The sequence below is a fragment of the Ambystoma mexicanum genome, chromosome 12 (assembly GCF_040938575.1).
Source record: "Ambystoma mexicanum isolate Mex_15411 chromosome 12, UKY_AmexF1_1, whole genome shotgun sequence".
Classification (NCBI taxonomy): Eukaryota; Metazoa; Chordata; class Amphibia; order Caudata; family Ambystomatidae; genus Ambystoma; species Ambystoma mexicanum.
This window is the reverse complement of record NC_090936.1, coordinates 517,453,144-517,476,984: the sequence shown is the minus strand read 5'-3', so window position 1 is coordinate 517,476,984 and position 23,841 is coordinate 517,453,144. Positions and strand designations below refer to the sequence as shown.

At 46.5% G+C, this 23,841-nt stretch overlaps 1 protein-coding gene across 2 annotated transcripts in view; it reads right to left on the bottom strand.

Moving 5' to 3' along the window:
• The window catches only part of BRAF (B-Raf proto-oncogene, serine/threonine kinase), a 1,813,806-nt gene that overhangs the window by 650,196 nt on the left and 1,139,769 nt on the right, over window positions 1-23,841 (bottom strand). The gene's annotated exons all lie outside the window — the stretch shown is intronic.

The following is a 23,841-nucleotide window of genomic DNA, read 5'->3' as shown; positions in this document are numbered from 1 at the left end:
ACAAATTATGACAAATGTGAAGCTCATAGTACACGAAAAGCGTAACAGTGCAAGTATCTGTGACTATAAAGGGAAAGCATGGTTTAATAAGTACAGCAAGATTTTACATTAAAAGAGGGGAAATAAGGACAACAGTTGACAGCAAATTATTGACCATGCTGTTGGATTGTCAGACCTTACTTCTGAGAGGCAAGGAGGATTCCTTTCCAACAATACAATCTGGTGAAAGCCAGGGCCAGTGGTGCTCAGAGTAGTAATAAGCTGAACATCTAAGAAGGGTCTCTACCAAAAAGAAGGAGCAGGCGCGGTACAGCAAAGGGATGAAAAAAACATCTATGCTCCAGGTAAAATTTTGAGTTGGTAGTATTGTAATCCCTATTTTTTCACGTTAGGGGGTACAGATTTATTTGGTTGTAAAAATGCAATTGCTGCTCAAAACATGGATATTTTTTAGGAAAATAAAAATAAATGTTAACACTAAAGCACATTACAATTTGTAATTCATGTTACTTTGCAACGAGGAATTGAGGTAAATTAAAAGATTATATTCTAATTTAACTATTTTTGCTGCCTGATCAGAAGACAAATTGTAAAGTACCAAGTACCTTCCTACAGCTCTGCCCTGTTGGTAACATGAATACACATTTATTTAGCTTTGTTCTTTAAGAAGGGGGCAGTCTCCTACTGTGTGGGCACGGGTTTCCAGTTTTTTTATTGGTAATATTTGCCTTGATCTAGTGAGTAATCATGTCTCTTATGCTGCTTATCTCTAGTGCTGGAGGCAGTTGGATGAGCTAGTAAGAATGAAAACTGAAGAACAACCATCAGGTGAGGTGCATACGAATTATGAGCGGATCTGACAGTAGGCAAAAGCAAAATTGAGCCTGCAAGGGAGAAGCAGCAGTGTGGGAGGAAGTCACATAAGCAACCTTTGACGAAGCACATAACTGATTAAGTCCAGGGCCAATGGTTATCCAGACAACTTTGATGATGACTCTGAGCTGGTAGAAATGCCAAGTAGGAGATACAACATAATTCTGGAGGAGGTTTAAACAGAAGGAAGCCACGCTTATTGGATGTCATGGCTAAGAAAGTTATCCCTGAAACTACAGTAGAGGTTTCCAGGTGCAGTTGGTGGAATCCTAGATCAGGGTTGTAATGATGGGCAGAGTAGAGACAGAAGTGAAATGCCTTGCCTAAACTACTTTGAGGATAGTCAGACTCATAGTATTGGGGCCCAACAGGAAAGATGGTTAAATGCCCCCATTCTGCGGAATGTACTCCCTAAAGTGAGACTTGTTAGATGAGTAGTTAGAATAGTTCTGTCCCCAGAAAATCTTGGTAAAAAACATTTGGTAAAGAGGCAGAGTGTTAAACAAATTGATGCACGGAAAGATGCTAAGAAAAAAAAACTAGGCAAGCACGACCCATTCGGTCCCACGGTAGGCAGAGCAGACTATAAACAAACAGCTGCAAAGACCTCTCAGATTAATTGAGTTGATGAGAAATGGGAAAACAATTGAAACTAAAATTGTTAAAATTATGGATTTAGTAACTTCCATTCTCATGACTATTAGTGAAAAATTCCATAGGATGCATCAGGTAATTGATAACAGTGAAAAACAACCCACTTTAGTAGTGAAAAGAGATCAATTAATGACATTGTATTCATCTAATCCCGCTAATAGTTCTATCACCTGTGTGGACCCTCCACAAACGAATAATTGCTAACTGAATCAATAACCCCTATAATGGAGACTGTGAAGGAGGGAGGGGGGGCGGTATTCTTAAGAATTACCCAGAGTCAAATACACATTTAAAGCCACAATTACAATTGTTAAATAAATGACATCATTAGAAAATAAGGGCTTAGCACATTGCCTCAAGTGACCAAATTGCAGACAGAGATAGTATATTTCATCTACCCCAGGAAGCCGCTCCACTTACTGTGATCCTGACACAGGTAACCAAATAGTCCAGATGATGGTCTAGAAAGTACTAACTATGCACTGGATTAATACCAACTATAAGGGCCCAAAACATCAATCCTCAGTCACTGTTAATGGCTAGGAAGATCAAATTGATTGGATCAAGAGAGTAATCCCTGGAAGGGGGCTGTATAGTGTTCACTTGATACTAAAGTAGTGGTTGACATATTAAAATCTAATCTTGCAGTAATGGCTTGGCAGGCTAAGAACAATGGTCTGGAGGGTTGCCCAGAGCAATGCCAGTGGTTAGGATCGATTCCAAACCTTCCAGCTATCACCTGTTTTGTGTAAGCCACCCCGAGTGGGACGGGTGAATGAAGGCACGCCCCTAAACGCTCACACCAGAAAAAATACAACCTGCTAGGGAAGAAGGACCAAAAGTCTCCTTGCAAGCATAACAAGTATTTATTCCACAAAAATAAAAATTCAACAGCTATGGACTCCGATACCACCGAACACTCTGCTGAAATGGTGGTGTGCAGCAGGTTAAAAGGATGCCTGGTGTCATTCGTATACAGTGTAATCCTGCGTGGCTAGTTGGTTGAGACCCTATCCATAGGGGATACTAGGCCATTGGTGCCAGTCTTCTTGCCCATCCTCATCCATGTGGGCTCTGCTGGGCTCAGTGTCTTTAGGGAACCAAGGCCAAAGAAGCAATTAGCTACACTTGTGAACAATGCAACTATCATTATACAGTGCACCTGGCAGGCTCAGACAAGGGCACAGGGGGAGTCACAAGGTCATACTGACAAATATACTTCACTCACTCCCAAGCACGTAAGCAGCTCCTAAGGCTTCCACCCTCATTTTGGACTAGAATGTATCACTCCCTGTACCTCGCAATACAAATCATGTGAACTTAAGATCTCAGATCTTTGCGATCGATTGGTTTAAGGTCGGTGGTCTGGAGTCGGCTGGTATCTTGGAATTGAGGGGTCGTAGGACTGGGGTAGTTGTAAGGGCTATAACTCGTAGTTAGCTGGGTTGGGGTCAGAGGCCTGTGCTCGGCCTGTTTGCGATATGTGAAACGTGAGACCCAGTTCTGTCTCGTGGCTTTGCTAGGCACATTCTTCCCAGGGCAGAAACATTGGCAACATATTAGAACAATGAAGGGTTTCTGTGAGTGTCTACGATGTGGGCCTCTCTCATCAGCACGTAGGCCTAGCCAGGTTTTCTCCTCATGTGTGCGGCCTGTGTCTGGTACACTAACTACTGCGCAGCCTTGCAGGCCCTGTGTTACAATATAAATACTAGCATTTAAGGATAGTGCTTACTTATACATGCACACTGTGTCTGAAACGCATGCAACATCATGATTGTGTGGGGACGTCAAGGGCACTCCCCCCTGGTCTCTGACAGTGCCTTCCATGGAGCTCGCCACACTCTAAAGCGTCTAGGAGGGTGGGAAGGCCTTGTTTCCTTTCCAACATTCCCCCCCATTTCATTACTTCTACTGTAACAAACTCCCCCCTATGCATGCGCTCACCCTCCTCCCTTCGGTATAACGTCCTTTCATCGCCAGGCATTTTTACAAGTGACTTTTAAACACGTACAAAATTACAAAAAGGTTATCGACATTTTTAGGGTGGGGTGGGAAAGGACAGATACGGAATTGAGGGGGGGGTCGGGAATAGTTTAAAATAGGCGGTTGAGGGGCGGTTTGGGCAACCCCCAAACAAAAAAGATTTGTATAACTTTTTTCGTAATTTTGTAAACGTTTAAAAGGCAGTCGTAAAAATGCCTGATGAGAGAACATAGAACCCTACCTTCTGTGCTCATTCTTCCTTCTCACCGCCTCCTCATATGGTGGGGTTCCCGCCTTCGGTATCCATGCCCTACAGACACTCGGTAAACTCTCCCCTGCCCGCACATATTCTTCTGGCGTGCATGTCAGAGGTAAACACAATGGGCCTCGGCTATGTCTCACTCACTCTCACACATCCAATGTTGACTCAAAATAATATGGGGTGTTAATACCTATCAAAAAAACAAACAAACACAGTAATCATTAATTATTCGCACCCACTTATATTACAAGTGTGTGAGAGTGAGTGAATGTATGCATGGTGGAATGAGTTTGATGATGTTAAAGGTATGAACCTTCATTGGTGTTTATAAGCAAACAGTTTATGTATTTGTCTTTTGTAATAAAAACATTTTTGTATGATAGTGTTTTAGTTGAATCCTTCCAACCTCATAGCCGAGGTCCATTTGTGTTTACCACTATATTACTTACCTGGAGGTCCTTCGCTGTTACAGGTACCCTTATATTTACACACAGTGCATGTCATAGATACATCCCCCATCACCTCCCAAATCCACCCATACTTTATAATTTTCAGAGTCAGGGGGTGGAACAATAATGGTGTGGTACAAGCGGTCTACCTCATCTCCATAGGGGATGGGGATCACGCAAGGAATTGGGTGGTCAGTTTGTAGTTCACATTTTTGTATTGCGAGGCACCTTCCAAACCCCAATTGACACCATTATCATTGTGCTACTAAGCACTGCTTTGGCACAACACCGGAGGCCCATTTGACAGGTTCAGAAGATGACCAAGAAAGCTATGATGGGCACCAACATCTTCACGATGGCACCCAACCAAGACAGAGCCCAATCAAGGGCAAGATCAAACCAGTCACCACCTTGGATTCCAGCTTCTTTCTTCATGCAAACCCCTAAGCCATGCACAGTTGCAATTATGTGGGACAAAGCCGTTCTCTGCATCTTCGGGAGGTACGAATGTGCAACACAAGTCACTGATCTTCTGGCAAACTCGCTCCTTCCATCGCTGTCAGCATATCAAGGATGCAGCGGTTCTGCATCGTCAGTCTTATGGCACGCAGCTCGACCTTTGTAAGGTTGAACCTATGCTCGGTGTCGTTTGCCAGCTGCACCAGCTCCCACCTCACTATCGGCAGTCATTTGGCATTGGCTGCTGCTTGCACATCAGGTAGCAACAGTGAGGCAAAGAAAATCTCGGCTGTACTGAAATGACAAAGTTACTCACCGTAGTGACTACCTTACTACTAGTCCATAGTCCCCTTTCCTCCATACTTGTGGGACCGGAGCACTCTAAAAGCATCAAAACATTTACTTTTTTGCCCATTTATATTTATGCAAGCCACTGCCCATGACCGCAGCCCTGCCTTCCTGAGCTTCCGTCCTTTTCTCTCACTAGGTCCACGACCATTTAGCAACAATAGAGAATACTTATTAGAGGGGACGGCGGGCAGGCATATAGAGGAAAGGGAACTATGGACTGGGAGTAAGGTAGTCACTACAGTGAGTACCTGTCATATTCCTATGTCCCGTCTCCTTTCCTCCATACTTGTGGGAGATTCCCAAGCACTGACCAAAGGAAACATGGATGGATGGAAATTTCCCTTATTGGAACACATTCTTAAAAACTGCCTGGCCAAATTGGGCATCAGCCCAGCAACTCATGTCAAGACAATCTCTGCAAAAATCTAAAGGGGAAGACCACGTAGCAGCCTTGGGTATGGACTCCCAAAGGACGTATTTTTGGAAGACAACAGCAGCCGCTTTGCCACAGACCAGATGTGCATGAATGCCCTTTGGGGGCTGAAGGCCTTGAGTTTTGTAGGCCTTGGAAATACATGAAGCTATCCAACGAGAGAGGGACACTTTGGAGGCTGGTTGCACTTGTGGGTCACCAAATGTAACAAAGAGTTGGGAATAACTTCTCGTTCTGTCGAGGTAAAACTTCAGAGCCCATCTGACTTCTAGGTTGTGTAAAACCATCTCGGCACTGCAGGCCGGGTTCGAGAAGAAAACCAGTAAAGGTATTGACTGGTTTATATGGAATTCAGAAACCACCTTAGGAAGGAAAGAAGGGCGAGTGCGAAGCACAACCTTATCTACCTGTAACTGACTGTAACTACCTAAGGTGACCTAGCCAGCCCTGTGCAGTCTCTGAATTTCACCTGCCTGTAACTACCGAATGTGACCAGCGATTTCTGTAACTAGCGCCTAGATGCCTCTGGGTTCTGTGCGCTGAAACAAATGTAAAAATAAATTATCCTTGTGGAAAGTTAGGAACGGATTTTCAACAGATAGAGCTTGAAGCTCACTTATTCATCTCGCAGATGTTACAGCGATCAAAAAGGCCACCTTCCAAGAAAGGTACTTGAGCTTGGTAGTGGCCATAGGTTCAAAAGGATTATGACATCAGGCAGTGAGGACCAGATTCAGATCCCATTTGGGATGAGGGGCCCAAACCGGTGGAAAAAGATGAAGACCTGCAAAATGTCTCTTGATGACTGGGTTTGCCAGTGAAAAAGAGCAACTGTCTGTGGACAGATCAGCAGCAATGGCGGATAAATATGTCCTACATGACAAGACATGAATGCCAGGTCAGATACAAAAGACAAGACACAGTCAATAGAAGCCTGTCTGGGATCAAGCTGTTTAGCTAGACACCAATGAAAAAAAATCAAAGCCATTTGCTCTTGTATTGAGTTCTCGTGAAGGGCTTACGTGCCGCTTGAATTATACGCATGTTATTCTCAGAGAGGTTGAACTGCGCTAATGATCGGAAATCAGGTACCAGGCCGCCAAGCTGAAGAATTGTGGGGAGGGGTGCCACAACTGGTGATTGATCTGGTGAAGAATCGGGAATCTGCAGCAACCTGATTGGGGAGGACAACAACAGGTGCTGCAGTTCTGAAAACCAGAATCTGGCTGGCCACCAAGGAGCTATGAAGAGGAGAGTGCAGTTGGAAGCACTCCTGAGTTTCCAGAGCGACCTATGAATCAGCGGCAAAGGAGGAAAAGTATAAGCCTTCATATTGTCCCACGGGATCTCAAAAGCGTCCCCCAAGGAAGACACTCCAAGCCCGTCCCTGGAAGCATAAAGAGGAAGTTTCCTGTTCATCGAGGTTGCAAAGAGGTCCATCACTGGAGAACCCCATTGCTGGAAGATCTTCGTGAGAACATTGGTGTTCATCTTCCACTAGCAACTGGCCGCAACTTGCAGTCTGAAGGAGTCTGCAGCCACATTGATGCGACCTAGAATGTCTACAGTTTGAAGTCAGACATTGTGTTGGATAGCCCAATTCCAAATTTGGATAGCTAGATCCACCAGAGGAGGAGACTTGGTACCCCCCTGTTTTGCTATGGAATTATCTATACAAATTCGAACCACACTGTTAGTGATAGATGGTTGAAAAGCCCTGAGCGTCAGAAAAACTGCCAGGAGCTGTAGGTAATTGATATGGGACTGACTGTCTTGGGGCGACCACAAATAGTACACCTCGAGGTGGCGCAGTGGCGCTCCCCACCCCAGAAGGAAGGAGTCTGTGGCAACCATTACTTGTGGGCAGGACTCCTGGAAGGAGGTCCCCACTGAAAACTTGCTGGCGGACGACCACCATTGAAGATCCGTCGTCATGCAGGATGGGACTGGAATCATCTTGGAGTCCGGATCCGTAGCCTGGGACCAGCAGCTCCGAAGAACAAGCGGAGTGTGCCTCATTTTCAGATGTGCAAGAGGTAGAGCTAACACGCAAGAGGCCATGAGGCCTAGGAGTCTCTGGAACCACAAGGCCGACATGTGGGAGGACTGCAGGAAGAGCTGGCACGTGGTTGCAAGGTCCGCAATCCTGTCCTCTGTCAGAAACACTCTGGTACTGACGGTCTCCCAAAAGAAACCCAGAAAGATCAGGTCTTGAGCAACCATCATCGATGATTTCCGCCAGTTCACCGACATCCCAAGATGGAACAGGAGCTGAAGGAATGACCGAAGACTGGCTGTTGGGCCTTGTGGACAATATACATGAACTCTCCATGAGTAGAAAACCTCAAAGTAAAATTCAATCAGCAGTTCTAAACAAACATTTTTGAAAATGTTCATTGAGACCAATCATAGAATTTTATAAACAAAAGGCAGTTCCAGCCCAGATCCACGGGGCAGACTGTGCCTTAGGGTACCCTAACACTGTATGGGCCACATTGGAAAACATGTTTTAGTCCAAAGTGTTGTGGTTAGCTAAAGGAACGCCAACAGCGTGTATTCACTACGAATTGGGACTACTATATATAAATGCCCGAGTTGCTTGGAATGTGTTGGCGCTATACCACAAAATGATAATGAAGGATATTTTACCTCAATTTCAGATTCTACATAATCCAATAGTGGGATCGAAAGACAACATCCTTAATCTATGGATTGCTCGATGTGAGGGCATCTTAGACAATATTGGAACATATAAACCAATCATGCAGTCTGAGCAATGATGCGATGAGCGCCATCATCTTGGTAAAGACACGCAATGCCGAGCTGAGAGCAAACAGTAGCACACGATACTGGAAGTGTGCCGTTCCCATGGAGAACCGCAGATATTTTCGATGCAGGCTCCAGATCAGGATATGCAAGTAGGCATCCTGAGGGTCTACCATTCAGAGACAATAGCCCTTCCGGAGAGAGGACTTTATTTGGCTGGGCGTAATCATCTTGAATTCCTCTTGGGGTAGAGCGAGATTGAAATTGGAGAAGCCGAGGATAGTGCACAGGCCAGCCTGGTTGGGTTTGGGCACTGTAAACAGATGGGAGTAATAGTCCTCCCCTTGCTCCCGCAAGGGCACAGGCTCCACTGCTCTGAAGTCTAGAAGTTTCTGTACCTTGGCTCTGAGGGAGACCCAGTCTGCTGCTGAAGAGGAGGGTGAGATGGTTGGGTATGGGAGGGTCAAGCGAAAGCCTGCCCGGCAACAGACAAAACCCATTGGTTTTCTGTGATGGTCTGCCACGCCTCCAGATGAGACGAAATTCGTCCTGCCACCGGAGTCTCATGCGACCGATGAAAAACATAATTTAGAGGGTTTACCGGCAGGGAGACCGCCCGTTGCTGAAGAGGAGGCTGTTGACCAAGAGAAAATCGGCCACCTTTCCTTTGCCACTTGCGGCGGGTGCCACCAGCGGGAGCATCTTGCCTGGCAGGGGACTGGCGGTTCTGAAAGCCTCTGAAACCAGAGAAGGACCTCGTTTGAGACCCCGACCTCTGAGTATAAGATGCTTTAGCTGGGGTTTTGGCAAGGACCGACAAAGACTTAGCAGTTTGCGTGCTTGCCTTGGTCTTGGCGAGTTCCTCGTAAGGGGAGGAGTGGAAAACTTCCTTACGAAATGAAGATCCAGAACCTTGTCTTGAACCTCCTTCAAGAACTTCATAGCATGAGCCAGGCTTGGCGGGAGAGGTCTACTCTGACCATAAGGCCCCGAGCAGAAGTGTCAACATGATGGGCCACGGCTTCCAGCAGGTCCTGAGCCAGAACTCTGGAATCAGATAAGCCGCCATTAAAGTCTTTGAGCTTGTCAGGGGGAATACATTCCTGAAACTCGGCAAGCTCCTTTCACAGCTTGACATTAGCAGCAGCCAGGATAAGCTCGGTATTAGCCTGACACAGCTGAAGGGCTGAATTGGAAAATACTTTTTTCCCCCCAATGGCGTCAAGAAGCTTGTCCTCCTTGGAAAGGATCTGAGATGCTGCAGTGGAGGATGTAGAAGAGGGCTTCGACTGAAGCGTAGCTGCTGCCACCACCATCGAGGAGGGAAGTGGACATGCAGTCAAGGATATGTCTTCGGACGCATGTAGTTTGTAGCAAGAGTCAATTTCCTTGTTTAAGTGTTGCCCGGAATGAGGTTTTTCCCAGACCTTGCAGGCTTCGGCCAGGACACCCTTTTGGAGGAAGAAACCAGTGTGCTCTTGTGTCAACAGAGTGAAAGCTCCAGACAGAACACATTCCTGTGGATTTGGAGGCTCGGGTATTGGTATGTCTAGCAACGCCATCATATCCACATCCCGGTCGTGAAAGGCTCTAATAGAGCGGGGCAGGTCGTCACTGTCCTGGTCCGCTTGGTCCTCATCCAGTGCGGCAGGAACAGAATCCTGATCTGCTGCACATGGCACCTCGGGATTGACTGCGCCACGGGAGTCTTTAGCACAGTTGACAGTGGAGGCAGGAGGAGGCAGTGGTGGTCCCACTGGTAGTGGTGGAAAAGGAGGCACAACAGGCACCTGCAGAGGAAGTGTCAGAGCAGGGGCAGGTTCAGGGGGTTTAGGATACATTTCCCTAAATAAATCCTTAAAGTAAGCATTGATCGGATTAGAGTGCATAAGAGTCTGAAACTTGCCAAAACACGCATCCTCGAAGGCAGCCTAGGCACTTGAGTGGGTAGAAGCCGCTCTGAAGGGGCATACCGCCAGGATCGCAAAGAGGATGGTTGCCAGGATGGTTCTCCACCAACTGGATCCATGTAAACCAAGGGAAGGGATATAGGCGGAAGCGAGACTGTGTGGCAGCGGAGACCGAGCACGCCAATCCATCGGAGAGCGGAACAAGTTCTTATTATCCACAAAACGTGGAAAAGGCTGCTTGGCCCCAAAAACAGGCCCTTCGGGAACCAGCCGTTATGAACGTTGGTATGAAAGAGGTAGACAAAATGGCCACCGTAGACCACAGGGGTTGGACCGCCATTTGGTTAACGCCTGAGGTGAACTGTGTCACAGGTGTCAGTGAGGCCATGGTCACCACAGGGGTATCAGGGGACTTATGTTCCATTTTAGCCTTTTGACAAGGAACCTCGGCAGAGCCGTGCCATCAGATCTAGAGTGCTTTTGTGACCCCTTAGAGACTGTTGAAAAATTAGACCCTGCGAGGGTACCTCGGCGGAGCCGGTACTAGAAGACTTAAGGTGTTGAACCAGATTCTTTGCCCCCTCAGCAGGATTGGTTTGACCACGAGCCTGAGTGTGGGAAGGCCTAGAGTCATCCCCTGAAGCCAGAACCCTCAAAGGGTGCCTCTCAATCTTGCTGGTCTTAGACTTAGCCCCAAGACGGGGATCCTCGGCGGTACCCCCGGTAGTCACCTTAACAGGAACCGCGAGCCGAGACTCTGTACACTTAGTTCCAGATTTGGAAACCTCAGGACTGACCCCAGTGACAAGGGCCCCAGAAGTACTGGGCCTAACTTTAGCCCCCAAAAGGGGAACCTCGGATGAAGATCCGGTCCTGACAGCCCCTTTACAGGGGACCTCCGAGGAAACTCTGGAGCGCCGGTTAGATCCCTTTTGGGACACCTCAGGGAGATCCCCGGTAACAGAACCACTTGAGCCTCTCCCGGACCCCAGGAAGGAGTCCCCAGGCCGGGGTGCCCTAAAAAGGAACAAACTTACTGGTCGCTTCATTTTTTCTTCAATGAACTGCTGTAAATGTTTGAGAAGGAATCTGCTGGAAGACCTTCTCCCACCTGACAAGCCGACGCTGGAGTGCCCAGACGGAGAGGGAGTCACAGTAGAAGCACGAGTCCCACCGGTGTTCCGGGCCCAAGCACTCCAGGCAAAGAGAGTGAGGGTCTGCCATCGTGAAACAGCGTTCACACGATGAACAGGACACAAATCCCAGACGCTCCGGCATAGACCGAAGAAAGGAGACCGTGGAACCGGAGCAGGAAAATGTAGGACAAGGGAACAAAAAGAAAAATATTCCCTGAGATGCAAGGCAGTTCGACCCCGACCGCGTGGAGCGCAGCTCAGGAAGGCGGGGCTGCGGTCACATGCCGTGGTCCTGCATACAAATTAAAGAAGGACAAAAAAAGTACATTTTTGGATGCTTTAAAAGTGCTCCGGTCCAGTCCCGATGGACGGAATGTCCCACAAGTGTGCAGGAAACAGGACGGGACGCAGGAGTAAGTATAGAATATATAGAATTCCTGTATGTAATCTGGGGTGGCGAGCACAGGGGATGTTGAGATCACCTCCTTAAGATTGTCGAAATTCTGCACCATGTCAGTTGCCCACTAAATCTAATTGTCATTTTTATGTGCCTCTTTGAGGACTTGCAGGAGAGGTCTGGTGTTGGCTGCATAATCAAGAATACATGACCTGCAATAGTTGCACAACCCTAAGATGTTTCGCATCTCTTTCACCGTTGTGGGTCGAGGTGTGGATCGCATAGATGCTGCGTGATCTGTTATTATTCTTTTGCCATTTGCCGATATTAACTGTCCAGATACAACACCTCCTGCTAACAATACTATATCTTAGCTTTGTCATCCTTAAACCCCTTGCGGGCCAGGAGCCGTAGAAGTGTGATGGAGTCCCACCTGCACTGCCATTCACCGTCTCTGCAGAATAGCAGGTCGTCCACATACTGTATGATCATGCTGGACACCTCAATGTTACCCAAGTCGGCATGCAGGGTCCTGTTAAAGATACTGGGGTTCTCACAGTACCCTTGAGGCAGCCCAGTGTGTTCGAATCGTTTTCTGCCATGCGTAAACACTGAGGTATTGTGAATCTGTGTGCAAGGGTCTCGAAAATAAGGTATTCTTAAGCTCCACTACTGTAAAGTATGGCACCTCTTTGGGGATCCTACACAAAATGGTGGCAGGGATAGGAACCACAGGAAATGTTTCCTGTACTACGTCATTCAGGGGGCATAAGCCCTGGATCATCCTCCAATTGCCCCCTGTCAACTGTTTCACAGGGTAGATAGCCGTGTTACACGGGCGTGTGGATGGCACTATTATCCCTTGGTACAAGAGGGCATTGATTGTATCTTTGATCGCCTCATCTGCCACTCTGGATAGTGGGTACCGTTTTACTCGGGGCAATACTGCTCCTGGTTTCAGGATAACGTGTACTGGGGTCACTTCTTGCAAGAGCCCTACATCATGGGGGTTGGTGGCCCACATTCGCTCAGGTACATATTCTAGGTCTGCTTCAATGAAGGGGTGCAGGGCCATGACGGCCATATAGGATTTTGAGGTGGGAGTATTTTACTCCCTATTTATTTTAGAGTAAATGTGATTTCAAGAGAGTAAAAATGACTTCTCCTTTGCAAGAGAGTAAAATGTATGTGGCATCCAGCCAACATGTTCAAAAACTGTATGGAAATCATTACCATGCAGAAGCTTTCTGCATTGTGACAGAATACACCTTTCATTATTTCTCTAAAGGTCTGGCCATTTGATCTCTCATGTATATATTTCAATGTTGAAAGCACAAAAACCTAGTCAATTACAAAGTAAAGCAAACAGGAGTTGTATTGTGTGTTTTGGGGGTCGACAGCAGAATTCTCTTTTGATGTTTAATGAAAGTCCTCATTTGCTAGAGCTATTGGTACCTAATAGTATAATAATGTTATGATACAACAGGGCAGAGAAGCAAGGACTCCATGCTAAATACTATATCCAATCTCATGGTCAAATGGTTATTTATATAGCGCTTTTTGTAAAGCACTGTACATAGAACATATTTATCACAATTATCATCAAATGGAAGTTGGTCCTCATGTATCAACCTCAAAAGGATGAAAGGCTGAGTTGGCCTTGCCAGGATTTGCACCTGCAACCTACAGATCATGCAGACATATCGCAGCAACGAGCGATCAACCGGTTGAGCTATCTTATTGGCCAACATCCTTCAGAGGTCAGTAAACTGAGTAGCGACTGAGGTATAATAATCACAGTGCCTAGATGTTGGATGAACCATCTATGAAGCGCTACATAAAGTTAAATACCTATCTGGATTCTCACAGGGATAGGTTTTGCTGAGTTTCTATTTCAAATACAAATGTAAATTTCATTTGTTTGCTTTTGAACAGCGATTGCCCTTCCCGGAGAGTCAGGTTTTGGATGTTTTAATTGTAGTCCTGAGGATTTGAGAGGCTATACCACCTGTGATTGGTGTAATGACAATCACTCACCCTTGAGCAAAGACTCTGCTGCCACTGACCATTTATAGTAATGTGCCCTGTTGACTGCAAGTTTGAATGGATGTAAACTAGACCATGTATACTCATCATTTTACACACTGTTTTTATAATTAGGTTGTAAATTAAATTATAAGTACAAATGATCTGCCTCCGCTTGATTATGCACAGCACAGGAACTCTTAATTGCAACTTAGTTTTCCATCTTATTAATTATACAATCCTAAAATGCTAGGAAAATAAATAAGCACAATGCTTCTGTTTGCTCCAGTAGCATCTCCACACAACACAGCAGACGCTGAATGGAATCAACCATTCCTTTTATCACAGTGTGCAGTTTCATATTGTTTTAAAGGCTTCAAAGAAATAAATTCGGTTTCAGATACTTTTCTCCATGGCTTGCCATTACATCCATGTAGAACAAAATCAAAAGAAGCGTTCTGGTTTTTGTCAAGTAACCTGACCTTTGCACTGCCCTCTGCTCTAAACTTGTGGGTAAATGTACCAAGGAAAATAATAAAGCTGTCGTATTTACAAGATTTTCTTGCGTAAAAAGGCCTCGTACGCACCTTATCTGGAGGCCTGCGGACATCAAAGGACATTGTACTCTCTGATACTGCACCATTATTTCACAGGGGATGCAAATCTCCAATATAATTTGCCCATCATTTTCATTATTCTCAAACAATTCGGCATCAGTCACTTCTTTAAGGGGTATAGTTGGGTCGATGCAGAGCACCATACGCCACTCACACCCACCCTGTCTGACCCTATTACGACCACTCTCTTTGCAGACACCACCAAACCCTGTAAATATCGGGACAATATCATGCCTGCTGCCAACTCTGGGGACATGTCAGGGCGAAATATGAAATCTGTTGGCACTCTACAGCACCTTTTAGCAATTTGGAGCACTGCCTACGAAAGCACTGTTACTCATATATGAACCTGTATGGCTCAATAGGTATTCCACAGACCACTACCTCCCCAGGCATTGCATGATTTACCACTATCACCCTTATTGTGCACATTCCTGGTGTTGCGCAAACAATGCTGCTGTCCATGAATGAGATAGTCACGTTCAACTTGTTCAGCAGGGACCTGCCCAACAGGGAACTCTGAGTATAATAGGGGAGCCCGCACTACCTTCCCTCGCACCTTTGTGTCCAGCTCTTCAGTGTATGAAACTGTAAATAGCCCAGGAGAAGCCCAGCGTGTCGAGAGTTTTGCCGGAGAATGGGAAGTCCCTCTTGCTGATCCATGATTTGGTAGCACCTGAATCAACCATGAAGATAAATAGCTGATTTCCTATCCCTGCCGCCACCAAAGGTTCCTCTTCAGGTTGGAGGGTCATCGACAGAAGCGGACACACAAGGGCTCCCTGTGGGCTGTCTTAGTCAGGATATGTGTTCATCCTGGGGAACGTAAAGGGGTTTCCTCCCACACGCAAGCCCCTCGGAAGGGAGCAACTGTGCTATTCGGTACTTCATTGAACGTGTTTGTGTTATTTCCTTGCTGGAAATTATGTTGAGGTGCGTGCTGCTGTACTGTGTGATGCTGTTGCGCCTGTGCACCAGGGATCTGCCGGAGAACTGAGTGTAGGCCTGGTGTATTTCATTGGGTATGGAGGTCATTCTGGGAATTGGTCCTTGCAGGGGCCCCTGGGGTGGTAGGTCATAGGTATGTCCTGTTCCTGGCCTACTCCTGCATTCCCTTACAAAATGCCCCCACTTCCCTCAATTCCAACATTGTGTAGGCCCCATACCTCCCCTTCGGGGTCCCATCACCCCAAAAACCCCTCTCCAACCCCCTCAGAACCCACCTCTGCTGCGTTGCTGCCCTCCTTGATGCTACTGTGGGCCGGGGTACTGTGGACCTCCGCCCCACTGCCCTTTTCCTCCTTCTGGACAAAAAGCTGCTATTCCAGTGTCTGTTAACATTTGGGCGTTCCCTGCCACATCTGTCTGCGCAGGCTGACGACACTGATGCCTCCATAGCCATTTTATACTCTGTATCTCCACCCACCCCTTCGCCTTGATGACCACCATTTTGTCTAGTGCTTTCTGCACCTCCTTTGGCAGGCCCTTTTTCATAACAAAATAAAAAAAGGGTATTGATCAGTCCCACGGCTCTCCCGTCTTCGCCCTCCACATCACTTGGACCATAAGCCTATATCGAGAGGAGTCATCATCATCGCCCATCCTGCATTGTATTATCAATTCTAAGTCTGGTGTGTCAGGGTATGTTTGTCGCAGTGCGACTCATATCTGCGCTTGGATCTTGTTACAAGAGGCTCCATCATGTGCATCACTCTCTAGGTTTATTCCCGGATGTCCTGCCTTCACCCACACATCTACAGCCTGATCTCCAACAATCATTACCAATAAACTTTTCAAATTGCCGACCGCCAGGGGTACACTGGCTGTCTGTTTTTCGAATGCGTAAATCCACTTACCCACACCTGCTGGGAGGGGCGGGAGTGCTTGATATCGGTATGGGCCGGGACGGCTGGAGGGGATACATATGGGGGCGGTGGGGTTGTCACCATGGGGAACACATAGGTCGGGTTTGTGTAGCCTACTGCGGGCGAGCTGTTAATGGGTATATTCCCACGTGCCCGCCCTCTTCCCCTGGAGTGTCGCCTCTGTTGCTAGTTCGTGTTCCCCCCCTTCTCCGGGGTCTTCCGTATCTTCGGACAGCTTCCAAAGCTCTAGTATCTCCCTCCTCTCCTGCAACTGCTTCCCCTTGTGTTTAATTTGAAAAATGTGAACATATGTTCCAAAATGCCCTTATTATGGGAGCCCTGCTTTAGCCAGGAGTGGAGCATCGCCCCTCCGTTTGTTTTGACCACCCACTGCTTGCAATACTTTTTAATCCTGCCACGGTACAGTGGCAGGGCCTTATACATGTACTCTACGTACAGTCTTTTCCCCTTCCATTACGATTGTCTCCATGCCTTAATGCCCTGCACCTCTGCTTGTGCGCATGCTGTCGCAGTCAGTCAAAAAAAAATATGAAATCACAAAAATCAGTCCTCTGTCCCCTCATCGCCATCAAATATCAAACCCCCCCTTTACACACACACATACATAACATACATATCACTCCTCCACACTCCACTCACTCCAAACACTGCTCCAATAACCACACCGCTCCTCGGGCATCTGCCGTATTCAAAAATATAATACGCCAAAATAACAAGCTAAAACAACGAAATAAAACAGCCACTACTTTATCCAAGCCCACTAATTATATGGGGCTACTAGTGTTTATCCTCATCCTTGTTACACAGAATTAATGGTACCATCATCTCTCCTATTCCAGAGAGATTCCGGAGAGGATCCCGACACTCCTTTATCCTTACCCTTTAATACTCAGTTTCCTTAAACAATATACATGTTGATTAAAAAAAAACACTACAAACACACAACACTTTCTCTTCAGCTCACTCGTACCAATTTCTCCCGTTCCCCAACTGTTATCATTTGCAAGGGAATACTCACGTGTGCGTGTTCACCCGAACTCCTCCGTTACGAGGTCCCAATAATACCGTCCCGCACTCTCCCCGGGGCCACACCCCGCTCCAAAGAGCAGGCAGGAATTCTGCAAAGACAGCTCCTGCACACCATTCTATTATATTCATAGTTCGAGACTGGTCACTGCAGGTGGGTGCGGCCCTCCCAGAGATGCGGCCTGGATGCCTCCGCAGGCATGGGGCTCGATGGGTATCACGTCGGAGTTACCAGATGAAGGCATGCCCCTAAACGCTGACACCAGAAAAGATACAACCCGCTAGGGAAGAAGGCCCAAACGTCTTCTTGCAAGGATAAGTATTTATTCCACAAAAATAAAAATGCAACAGCTAAGGACTCAGCTACCGCTGAACTTTCTGCTGAAAATGGTAGTGTGCATCAGGTTAAAAGGACGCCTGGCGTCACTGGTCTAAAGTGTAATCCCACGTGGCTGGTTGGTTGAAACCCTATACATGGGCGGCCTATTCCATAGGGGATACTAGGCCATTAGTCCCAGCCTTCTTGTCCATCTTCATCCACGTGGGCTCTGCTGGGCTCATTGTCTTCAGGGAACCAAGGCCAAAGAAGCAATTAGCTACAGTTGGGAACAATGCTACTCTATTATTATACAGTGCACCAGGCAGGCTCGGAGATGGGCAGAGGGAAGTCTCGAGGTCATGCCGACACCCATACTTCACTCACTCCCAAGCACGTCAGTAGCTCCCAGGGCTTCCACCCTCGTTTTGGACTATAATTAATTCTCACTGTACCTCACAATACAAATCATGTGACCTTAAGATAGAGGCGAAATAGCCATACTCTCAGATATTGGTGATAGACTGGTTTAGAGTCGGTGGTCTGGAGTCGGCTGGTATCCTGGAATTCAGGGGTGTTGGGACTAGGGCAGTTGTAAGGGCTATAACTCGTAGTTAGCTGGGTGGGGGTCAGAGGCCTGTGCTCAGCCTGTTTGTAATAACACGTACAACGAGAAGCCCAGTTCGGTTTCGTGGCCTTGCTGGGCACATTCTTCCCAGGGAAGAAACATTGGCAACAAATTAGAACAAATACTTTTTTTTTTGGGTGTCTGATGTGGGCCTCTCTGATCAGTGCTTGGGCCTAGCCAGGTTTTCTCCTCATGCTTGTGGTCTGTGTCTGGTACACTAACTACTGCGCGGCCTTGCAGGCCCAGTGTTCCAATACAAAAACTAACATCCAAGGATAGCGCTTACTTATACATGCGCACTATGTCTGAAACATATGCAACATTATGATTGTGTGGTGTCTTCCTGGGCACCTCCCTCTCCCCTCGTCTCTTACAGGGATGTACATGATTATTTTGAATACAAACATTTTCGAAGATGAAAATGTTGAATTCTAAATGTTTGTATTCTAAATAAGCACCCCACAGCTAAATGGCCTTTGTAGACCCTCCTCCCCCACCCCCTTACTTAGCTTTTGGCAGCACACTTCGCTGTGTGCTGCCGAGTCCCTGCAGCAACAGTTCCTTCACTTCCGTGGATGGGAACCGGCGCTGCAGGGTCCTTTACTTTTTTCTTTTTTTTTCCTTTTTAAATTTTCTTTCGAAAACGTTGTTGTTCTGGATGCGTGGGTTACCCCTCCCATCCCAATTCCATTATAGCGAAGAAGGGTGCAGGGTACACCCCTGCCACCCTGGCTTCCCTTGTTCGCTATATTGAAAACCGAATGGTTGAAATGGTCGGCATTTTCGGCTGTATGTAATTTTGATACAGCCGAAATCCAATCATTTCAACCATTCGTTTTTTTTTCAAGCAATATTTTTGTGTAATCCCCCCTTACAGTGCCTTCCATGGGGCTCGCCTCACTCTTAAGTGCCTAGTGGGGTGGGAAGGCCTTGTTTCCCTCCCAACAAGGGTATGTCCAGACGTGGGTCCCAAGTCTGCTGGGCCTAGAGACCGAAGCTACTCCTCAGTGATGACACCCAAAGAGGCCGAAACATGTCTGGGGATGCTTGTGGTCTCGTGCATAAGGGATTGAGCTAGCAGTTTGGGCTGGACTGCCCCCTTTGGGGAGGGACCAAGCCCGATTTGCACATGGTCTTTTTCTGTATTGCCTTGGCAGGCTAAGGAACAATGGTCTGGAGGGATGCCCAGAGCAATGCCAGTGGTTAGGATTGATTCCAAACCTTTCAGCCATCACTCACCTCTTTTGTTTTCTGACAGAAAAGGAACCACCATATTGTTATTTAGATTAATTCAGGGGGTACGAAGGTGTGTGTCTTGGCCCCCAAGCTTATTTATCTATGTGCTAAATCTTTGCGGCCATTGCTTCAAAAACTGTACATGGATTTGCCAATAAATGGTTTGAGTGTCCTTGTTTTGTCTTATGCGGACAACTGTGTATTAATGGTCAAGACTCCGAAACGGCTGTAGCGATAGATGCAAATATTTGGCAACTAGTGTCAAAGTCCGTGTACACGGGCCAAAGTGTGTCAAGAAAGGGATTTTCGGAGTGTTAAAATATGTGGTATATTTTGATGCAAGTTATGTTAATAGACAAAACCTTTATTTTTTATCTTCAAAATGAAGAATTTAAAATATAAACAGCAGTGTAAACTTTTCGTAGTAATAGAACGTTATCAGTGGGGCACCGATATAGTAGGTTTTCATTAACACAGTAGAACCTCTATATATCCTAAGGCAACGGCTCCCTTCAGCGGTGACAACAGGCGAAGCGGACAGTCTCTACTGCGCATGACTGCATCAGACAAACATACATCTGGCCTTTTAAGAATTCTATATGATTCGGTTTTAAGAAAGACTGATGGAGAGGGTTGAAAGTAACATACTATCCGAAGCCAGGTTGGGTTTCAGGAAGGACTGAGCAGTCAATATCAGTTTCTTAACTTGCACTTCTCAATTGCAAAATGAGTTTTCATATGAGAAGAGCTTTTATACGCAGCATGTATGGACTAATAATCGGCATATAATTCTGTGAATAGACAATATTTATGGAAGATTGTAAATCTTATTGAGTCCCTAGAAAAAGCTACCAACCATTCTGATTGAAGTGCATGAGCAAAATACTGCTGCCACAGGAAATGATAAAAAAGGAACGGCCATATAGTTATTTAGATTAATTTAGTGGTGTGTGGAAGAGGTGTGTCTTGGTGCCCAAGCTTATTAATCTATGTATGAAATCTTCGCTGTCAATGCTAAAAAAAACTGCACATAGATTTGCCTACAAAAAATGGTTTGAGTGTCCCTGTTTTTTCTTATGCGGACAACTGTGTATTAATGGTCAAGACTCCTAAATGGCTGCAGAGAGTAATTGATCCATGTACAGCTTTTCGGACTGAATTGAACGTGGTAGTAAATGTTGTGAAATATGCCACCAAATGTTTTTCCTTGAATAAAAGATTTAAACAAAGATCGTCCATGAATGGAAAGGCATTAATCATAAATGTAGCACATGATGAATTGGGTGTTCGATTTGGCCCAACTCTTACAACTAATAAAAACCTTGATAAGAAAGCTTGTAAAAAGGCCATTTGCCACTGCTGGTATTTTTAAATTTTTGGAATATTATAGAGTGCAACCACTGAAATGTACTGCTAAGAGCTTATGATGCCAAAATAAAACGTGTCACCTCATAATGGGGCAGGAGTGTTTGGTTTAAATCACAAAAGTAATTCACAATGTATTGACAATTAATTTTGTAAAAGAGTCCTCAGATTACCACAAACTGTCAAATTCTGCAGTCCGCAGAGAATTAAGTATGCCGTTTTTGAAAGATTCTTTATGATGCACACCAAGTCTCCTTTGTTTATCGATCTGTAGCAATCCAAAAGCCTCACTATCGAAAAGAACAAAACTGCATGACTTAGACATGTTTGAAAGAACTAACCGAGAATTGAGGAATCCAAGCAAAATACATTTTGAAATGCTGGTTCCAGTTGATTCAGTGGCATCCTATATGGAGTAGTATTTGAACCTAATACCGCGAAGGTTAACTTGCACACATTTTTTTTTTCTCAAAATTATATTTATTCATTTTAATATATACATGAACAACACAAATGAAATGCAGTAATATTAATATATAGGGTAACACTTTTAAAAGTACAGCATAACAACTCAATTCTTCAAAGACATTTTAATTTGTTAAAACTTAATGAAATCAGTTTAGTTTATTATTTGTATAGCGCAGCCTAACCCTGAGGTATCTGAGCACTTGGACAAGGAGCATATGTTACAGTACAAAAGAAGAGGAACAAAGAATTGTAAGGAGAAGTGTTGCATGATGGTCGGTGTTACCGTTACAATAGAAAAAGAATGCAAAATTGTGACGACCAGGTTACAAAATAGTGCTCGGCTTAGCAACAGCAGGCATACGGACCAGGTTACATAGTGGTCTGTATGTCTGCTACATGGCAGATAACAGTGATAGACAAGACCTTAGTGCAAGTGCAGTAGTTAAAAACAAGCTAGGAGAACCTAGTCAAGTGCTGAAGGATACATATATTATAAGTTACTCACCGTAGTGACCAACGTACTCTTAGTCCATAGTCCCCTTTCCTCCATACTGTATGGGCGTCCCTTCTTCCCCTTTAAATTTAGAGGTGCACGGGGCGCGGCCCAGGCAGCATGCGCTGCCCTAACTCTGCCCTCTGGTGCCACACCTCAGTCCCCATTGACGCATCGACAATAGATTTAACATTGCCTAATGACACCAGTATTATTGGGGGGAGGTTGGTGGGACGTATGGAGGAAAGGGGACTATGGACTAAAAGTACGTTAGTCGCTACGGTGAGTAACTTTAATTACTTTTACGTCCCGTCCCCTTTCCTCCATACTGTATGGGCGATTACAACTGATTGTAACCCCAGGGTGGAGAGAAGACCCTCCTTAAGCAAATAGGTTCCTGAGAACCGCCTGTCCAAAAGCCGCATCAGATCTAGAGCCGACATCCAAACAGTAATGCCTGCAGAAAGCTGAGGGAGAGGACCAAGTGGCCGCCCTGCTAATAACTTGCCAAGGGACATGGCGCTGGAATGCGATGGCCGTTGCCTTGGCCCTGACTGCGTGGGCATGCATTTTGGCCAGGAGAGGCTTGTGCTGGCCCTTGTACGCTTCTTTGATTGCAGTGACCACCCAGCCGGATATGGAGGCCTTTGAGGCCTGATAGCCTGGCCTTGAGCCTCCAAAAGTGACAAACAGAGCGTCCGACTTGCGGAAGCCCTTGGTCCTGTCCAGATAGAATTTTAGGGCACGTCTGACATCCAGGCAGTGGAGCACTTGTGCTTCATCCTTGGTATCAGGAAAGAACGTAGGAAGGACTATTTCTTTGTTCAAGTGAAATGCAGATGGAACCTTGGGAAGAAATTCTGGGTGCCTCCGCATAACTACCTTGTCCTTGTGAAAGGTGGTATATGGTTCAGAGGCAACCAACGCCTGGATCTCGCTGACTCAGCGAGCCGAGGTAAAACCAACTAGTAAGGCCGTCTTGATGGTGACCAGCCCAATGTCCACGGACGCCATTGGCTCGAATGGTTTGTGCGCCAGGGCGCCCAAGACTATGTTAAGGTCCCACACAGGGTGCAGTCTCTTGACGGGCGGGTAAAGCCTAGCGAGACCAGCCAGATGTTTCTTGACTATAGGGATGGAGGAAGAAAAGATGCCTTCCTCCAAGTTCCTATAAGCCCCAATGGCTGCAAGTTATGTGCGGCAGGTGTCCACCTGTACACCCGAATGAGCGAGGGGCGCAGAAAAGGAGAGCATGTCGTCCAAATTTCAGGCCAAGGGGTCGATTCCACTGGAGTCTGCCCAGTGGCAGAACGTGGACCATTTGCTTTTGTACTGGGCCCTGGTGGTCTTGCTCCTGGCACCCTGTATGACCTCCAAATTGGTTTGTGAAATGCGAAGGTGCCGAAGCGTTACCTGCTCAGGTACCACGCTGTGAGGGCTAGTTTCGCTGGCACGGGTGTATGATTCTGCCTCCCTGCTGTGCCAGAAGATGTGCTGGGCCCGTCGGAAGGTGTATCGGGGGCACCTCCGAGAGGCTGAGTAGTTCTGAAAACCGTGGCCTGGCCGGCCACCACGGAGCTATTAGAATGATGAGGAGTCGGTGAGACTCCTTGATCATGCAAATTACCCTGTGGTCAGGGGAGTAGGTGGAAAAACGAAGGCTTTCATGCTGGTCCACTGGAGGTGAAATGCGTCGCCCAGGGAGCTGGGGCCCTGACCCTGCCTGGATGCGAACTGGGGGAACTTCTTGTTGTGCCAGGTGGCAAAGAGACTTGGGGATAACCCCACCTGTTGAAGATGATCTGAATAACGCAGTTGTTTAGCTGCCACTCGTAAGTGTCCGGTCCCAGACTGCTGAGCCTGTCCGCCTCCAGGTTGGATTCCCCCAGGAGGTGGACTATCGAGAGGTAAATGTCGGTTTCCAGGGCCCATTCCCACATGCTGATCGCCAGCCTGCACTGAGGAGGGGATCTGGTGCCTCCTTACTTGTTGACGTAGTACATGCTGGTCGAGTTGTCTGTCTGGATGAGGACAACCTTTCCGTTGAGAAGTGGTATGAATGCTCTGAGCGCTAGCCAGATGGCTTTCAGCTCCAGCCAATTAAT